Raw genomic sequence first — 7,028 nt, forward strand, 5'->3', positions numbered from 1 at the left:
TCTAGGGCACCGTGATGGTAAGGAGAATTACAGGATGTTTGAGGAGGCTCATTTCAAAGTACAGAGATGGAGAGACTTCTGGGTTTTTTTGACTAGGAAAGATATTTGTAACAACATGGCTGGACCTTGAGGATACTATGCTAAGTGAGATAAATCAGACAGAGAAAGACAAATACTGTATGATATCACTTATATGTGGAATCTAAAAAAACGAAAATCATGGGGACTTCCCTGGAGGTCCAGTGGTTAAGACTCAGCACTTCCAATGCAGGGGGCACAGGTTTGGTCCCTGGTTGGGGAACTAAGATCCCACATGCTACGTGGCGTGGCCAAAAACAAAAACCAAAAAACAAAAAAACCAGAACCATGAAAGCAGAGAGTAAAATGGTGGTTACCAGGGATTGGGGGTGGGGAAATGGGAGAGATGTTTAAGGGTACATACTTGCAAAGAATAGATTAGTAAATCCTGGAGACCTAATACACAATTCAGTGACTGTAGACAACGATTGTATTATAGACATTAAACTTGCTAAGAGACTGTAGTCTCTTAATTGTTCCCAACACTAGCGAAAAGAGAATTATTTGACAGAAGTGTTAGCAAAGGCTACAATGGCAACCGTATTGCAATATAAATGTATCTAACCAATGTGTTGTACACCATAAACTTATACAACGTTGTATGTCAAATATATCTCAATAAAAAGACAAATACACTAGAGTATTTTAACACAGACATGATGAATAAAATTACTTCAGTTGTGTAGAATTTTGTCTTAAAACTGGAGAATGAATATTCAGTAGAATACTGAACATATATTTTTCTTTCTTTAGCAGGCTTGCCTTTTATAGTGGGTTGAATGGTGGCCCTCCAAAAGGTATGTCCACCCAGAACCTGTGCATGTGCCCTTATTTGGAAAAAGATCTTTGTAACTAAGTTAAGGATCTCAAGATGAAATCATCCTGGATTATACAGTTGGGCCCTAAATCCAATGACCAGTGTCCTTTTTTATTTATTTATTTATTTATTTATTTATTTATTTTGGCTGTGTTGGGTCTTCGTTGCTGTGCACGGGCTTTCTCTAGTTGCTGCAAGCGGGGTCTACTCTTTGTTGCAGTGCGTGGGCTTCTCATTGTGGTGGCTTCTCTTGTTGCGGAGCACAGGTTCTAGGCGCCCGGGCTTCAGTAGTTCTGGCACATGAGCTCAGCAGTTGTGGCTCATGGGCTCTAGAGCACAGGCTCAGTAGTTGTGGCTCCCTGGCTGAGTTGCTCTGTGGCATGTGAGGTCTTCCCGGACCAGGGCTCGAACCCGTGTCCCCTGCATTGGCAGGCAGATTCTTAGCCACTGCCCCACCAGGGAAGTCCTGACTTATTTATTTTATAACTGGAAGTTGGTACCTTTTGACTCATTTCACCCACCCACCCCCACCCCAATGACCAGTGTCCTTATAAGAGGAGAAGATGTTGTACACCCGAAACTAATACAATGTTATATGTCAACTACATCTCAAACTGAGAAAAAAAAGTAAAGAAAAAGAAGAGAAAATACAGAGAAGGCCATGTGAAGACAGAGGCAGAGACTGAGGATGCGTCCACCACAGAGGAACACCTGGGGCCACCAGAAGCTGGAAGAGGTAAGGAAGGGTCCACCCCTAGAGCCTTTGGAGGAAGCATAGCCCTGCCATCACTAATTTAGGACTTACTTTAGGACTTCAGGCCTCCAAACTGTGAGAGAATACATTTCCATTGTTTTAAGCTACCAAGCTTGTGGGGTGTGGTATGGCAGCCCCGGGAAACATAGATGCCACTTCAGACATTTTTCTCTCATCATGGCCATTTAAACTCTATGAGGAGAGGGGCTGAGTCCCTCTTTTCAATGCTTGGCACATAGTAGGTTCTTAATATATATCAAATGATATGAGATATCAATACCAGTGGGAAATTGTATTGACTCTACATTTCAGTGGTAGGTGAATTGTTTCCCCGATACTGTATGATGTTTATAAAGAGGTTCCATGTGAATGCAAATCTAATGTACAAGAATTAATAAAGAATTCACTTGCTTTGCCAGGTCTGTCTCTTTACTAGAAGAATAGCAATACAGGTGAGTGTAGTTCTGGGCTGGGGATAGGAGACTTGGCACCTATTCTAACTTTCATCACTGCGTCATGAGCCTCAGGCAAGAGGGTTCACTTCTGTGACTCAGTTTCCCAAGCCATGAAAAGAAAATCCTGTCTCCTTTCTGCCTACTAAGGAGGATCATGGGGGGGCCAGGCTGGGTGGGGGCGGGGAGCCTGTCACGTGCTCCAGCTTAGTTAAGAGAAATATGAAATGGCCCTGTGTTATTCTACTCTCTGGAAACCAATTTAAAGTTCTGTTCCTGTCTCACTTTCTATATCAGGATTCTTCAACCATTCAGCAGAGTGGAAGACAAAAGCTGCCCAGTTAGTAATCATTATCTCCTTTTTTACAGATGGAGAAATTTAAGGCAGAAGAGGGTTACATGTTTAAGTCAGCAAAGTAATTCACCAAGAGAATTCCAAAAAGATTCTGAGTCCAGAACAAAATGATTTCGTGGAACCATCTGTTCTCCAGCTCCAGAGGTGGTTTGCTAAAGTGCAGTATTGTTGAAACCATTGTTACTGTAGCGGAAGTCGATCAGGCAATCAGGATTCAGATAAGACCTGGATTAAGCATTCCACTGAAGAGATGCATTTTCATTCTAAAGGTGAGCAGATTTTATGACCTATCTCCAACTTTGGCATTTGCAAACTCAGATTAAAAGAGGATGGAGAGGGCTTCCCTGGTGGCACAGTGGTTGAGAGTCTGCCTGCCAATGCAGGGGACATGGGTTCGTGCTCCCGTCCGGGAAGATCCCACATCCCGCAAAGCAGCTAGGCCCGTGAGCCATGGCCGCTGAGCCTGTGCATCCGGAGCCTGTGCTCCTCAACGAGAGAGGCCACAACAGTGAGAGGCCCACGTACTGCAAAAAACAAAACAAAACAAAAGTTAATAGTTCCAAGCAAAGAGGATGGAGGGTCCCTTTGGTCATTTAAGTCATGAAATTTAAGCAGTGGCCACAAAGAAGGTGGATTATCTTGATTGGGTGAAATAGTTATACTGTATTTGTGAAGGTGACCAAGAATAAACAATATAGCAAGCCAGTTACAAGGCTGTTAGTTTTGTTTGGTTCATATCTAGGCAACCGGAGTCAGGCACTAATCTAATGATACAGCTAACTCAGATGAGGGGTGGGGGTGGGGAGGTGGTGGAGAGATGCAAGTGCTGGAAGTCAGACAAGAATGGCGGAATGCAGAGAATTGTTAAAACTGGGTGATAGATATATGGGAGTTCATTACACTATTCTGTTTACTTCATATATGTTTGAAATTTTTCAAAATAAGAAATGGCTTAGTACAGCAAGTTGCTAACCAACTCTGCAAAAGGCTCATATGGTCCTTCATGATTTACTACTATCTTTGAGACAATCCTTTGCTAGAATAAAAATTGCTATTCTTCTACCCTATTGTCTAAAGAGTACACGTGATGTTGAAAGAAATCATGTATTCAGTAACTTTAAAAATTTTTAATAAACCTTTTGCTGCTTCTTGAATTTGAGAAAGGTTTTTGAAATTATGTGACTTAAGAGTGCATTATGGGACTTCCATGGTGGCCCAGTGGTTAAGAATCTGCCTGCCAATGCAGAAGACATGGGTTCGAGCCCTGGTCCGGGAAGAACCCGCAGGCCGTGGAGCAACTAAGCCCGTGCACCACAACTACTGAGCCTGCACTCTAGAACCCGTGCTCCACAACAGGAGAAGCCACCGCAATGAGAGGCACGTGCACCACAACAGATTAGCCCCTGCTCGCCACAACTAGAGAAAGCCTGCACGCAGCAACGAAGACCCAATGCAGCCAAAAAAAAAAAAAAAAAAACCCTTTCAGCCTCTTATTCCAACCACTAGTGCAGTGACCTTAAAAAAATAAATAAATAAAAGAGTGCATTGTGAATTCAATAAAAGAATTTTTTTGAGGGATAAAAAAAGACAAACTCAGAGATCAGCCCCATTACATATTAAGCAAGTAGTTTAGCTGCAATAAATTATCCCACATGTCTTGGAAATACTTTTACTCTGAAATACAAAGTATTAGGCTGTTGCGGGGCTTCCCTGGTGGCGCAGTGGTTGAGAATCCGCCTGCCGATGCAGGAGACACGGGTTCGTGCCCTGGTCCGGGAAGATCCCACATGCCGCGGAGCAACTAAGCCCGTGAGCCATGGCCGCTAGGCCTGCGCGTCCGGAGCCTGTGCTCTGCAACGGGAGAGGCCACAACAGTGAGAGGCCCGCATACCGCAAAAAAAAAAAAAAAAAAGAAATAAAAGTATTAGGCTGTTGATTATGTTAGCAACAGACCACATTTTCTTGAACCCCAATTGGTACAGTTAGTACACAGTTGAAAGAAAGGTGTCATTATACAAAGTTTGAAACAAAGAAAAAATTTTGATCACATAATGTGTCTCTTTTACTGAAAAACTATGGTGTTTAAGCACAAAAATGCCTCTCAAGCTTCAGGACATTCCAATTTCAAGTATTTAACAATTGTGAGCTCATGTGTACCCTATTTACTTCCTTATTTGAAAAATATTTTCTCCCTTATTTTTTTCAATATTATATTCCTTCTCAGTCTTCCAGAAGAAAGAATTCACTCAAACATTTATTGGGAGCTTTGCTTTAAGTTAGGCACAGAATAAGACAAGTCTTCCTCAAGAATTGCAGTTTTAAAATGGTCTTCAATACAATCTCTCCCTACTCCTGTTTTTTTTGTTGTTGTTTTTATTGCTTTTCTCTGGTCACTCTCCAGCTGCATTAACTTTTTTCTTTTGGTGCTGACTCTCAATATCTTTATTATGATTACAGCTTTATTGAGATATAATTCACATACACTTCACTCATTTAAATTGTATAATTCAATAGTTTTTAGTGTATTTACAGAGTTGGGCAACCATCACCACAATAAATTTTAAAACATTTTCATTGCCTCCCAAAGGAAACCCCTGGGCCCATTAGCATTTCCCCCTAACCCCCTCAACCCTAAGCAACTACTACTCTACTTTCTGTCTCTCTGGATTTGCCTCTTCTGGACATTTCATAAACATGGAATCATACAATATGTGGTCTTTGTAACTGACTTCTTTCACTTAGCATCATGCTTTCAAGGTTCATTCACATTATAACAGATATCAGTACTTCATTCCTATTTTGGCTAAATAATTTTCCATTGTATGGATAGACCATATTTTATTTATCTATTCATCAAATAATGGCCACTTGGGTTGTTTCCACTTTTTGACTATTGTGATTATGCCACTATGAACGTTTATGTATAAGGCTTTTTGGTGGACATTCATCTTCATTTCTCTTAGGTTTTTACACCTAGGAGTAGAATTGTGGGGTCATATGGTAATTCTATGTTTAATATTTTGAGGAACTGCCAGACTGCTTTCCAAAGCAGATCCACCATTTTAGAGTTCCACCAGCAGTGTAATTAAGCTTCCAATTTCTCCACATCCTTAACAGCATTTATTATTATTTTTATTTTAGCCATCCTAGTGGGTGTGAATTGGCATCTCGTGGTTTTAATTTGCATTTCCCTGATGACTAATGATGTTGAGCATCTTTTCATGTGCTTAATCGTTAACTCTTCAGGTAGACCTGCCAGCTTCCTTTCTAATAAGGTAGAAACATGACTTTGTACTACCACCAAGTTTTTGGTTTTTTTGTGGTACGCGGGCCTCTCACTGTTGTGGCCTCTCCCGTTGCGGAGCACAGGCTCCAGGCGCGAAGGCTCAGCGGCCATGGCTTACGGGCCCAGCCGCTCCGTGGCATATGGAATCTTCCCGGGCCGGCGCACGAACCCGTGTCCCTTGAATTGGCAGGCGGATTCTCAACCACTGCGCCACCAGGGAAGCCCCACCACCAAGTTTTTATTGAGTTTCTTTGTGCCTGGATCATTAGAAGAATTAGTACTTTTTCTTCCATTGAGACTCAGCTGCTGCTCCCATATGGTGAATGAAAGGCTTTCTTTGCATTTTTCCAAAGAAGAAAAGCCAGGACTATAGATGTTAAATTATATTATCTGAGCAATGCTTGAAGCAAGAAAAATAAGCTAAAAAACAAGTATTGGGCTTCCCTGGTGGTGCAGTGGGTAAGAATCTGCCTGCCAGTGCAGGGGACACAGGTTCGAGCCCTGGTCCAGGAAGATCCCACATGCTCTGGGGCAACTAAGCCAGCACACTGCAACTACCAAGCCCGCGTGCTGCAACTATTGAAGGCCGCGCACCTAGAGCCCGTGCTCCGAAACAAGAGAAGCCACCACAATGAGAAGCCCGGGCACCGCAACGAAGAGTAGCCCCTGCTCGCCTCAACTAGAGAAAGCCCGTGCACAGCAACAAAGACCCAACGCAGCAGAAAAAATAAAGAAAAATAAATTTAAAAACCCAAGTATTATTGCAGCCTAAGGAAGTGGGGTGGCTTTGTGTTTTAAACTGACATAGTACATATAAGCAAATCTATTCAAAAGGAATAGAACAGTCAGGTCCTCATGAGACGTGAATTGACATCTTCATAGCTCTTTCTCTATTTATTTAAGTACTGGTTGAGTTAGAGAGGAGAGGAAGAAGTATCGGAAAACCAACGGAGCGTCATCAAGTCAGGCTGAAGAAATCGATACTTTAATTTACAAACTAATTTTCTCTGTCCAAATAAAGTCAACTCCAAGGGCTCACCCTAATTCTCTCACCGTGCTAGGATTTGGTTATTTTGTTATGTTGCTCTAAAAGAGCAGCTGGGATTTGAGAACCGTTGGTTCTTCAAGTGTTTTCAATAAAACGTTTTTTAAAGCCGCGTCCTTGCGTGCGCAGCTGCCACTGCTTACTGGACCCTCCAGAGAGGAGACCTGAAGTCATTACCGACTGTGAGAGGCTTGAATGTCTGGGGAGGAAATCCGAGGCCCTGCTTTGACCGTTATAACAA

Source organism: Kogia breviceps, chromosome 15 (genome assembly GCF_026419965.1).
Source record: "Kogia breviceps isolate mKogBre1 chromosome 15, mKogBre1 haplotype 1, whole genome shotgun sequence".
Lineage (NCBI taxonomy): Eukaryota > Metazoa > Chordata > Mammalia > Artiodactyla > Physeteridae > Kogia > Kogia breviceps.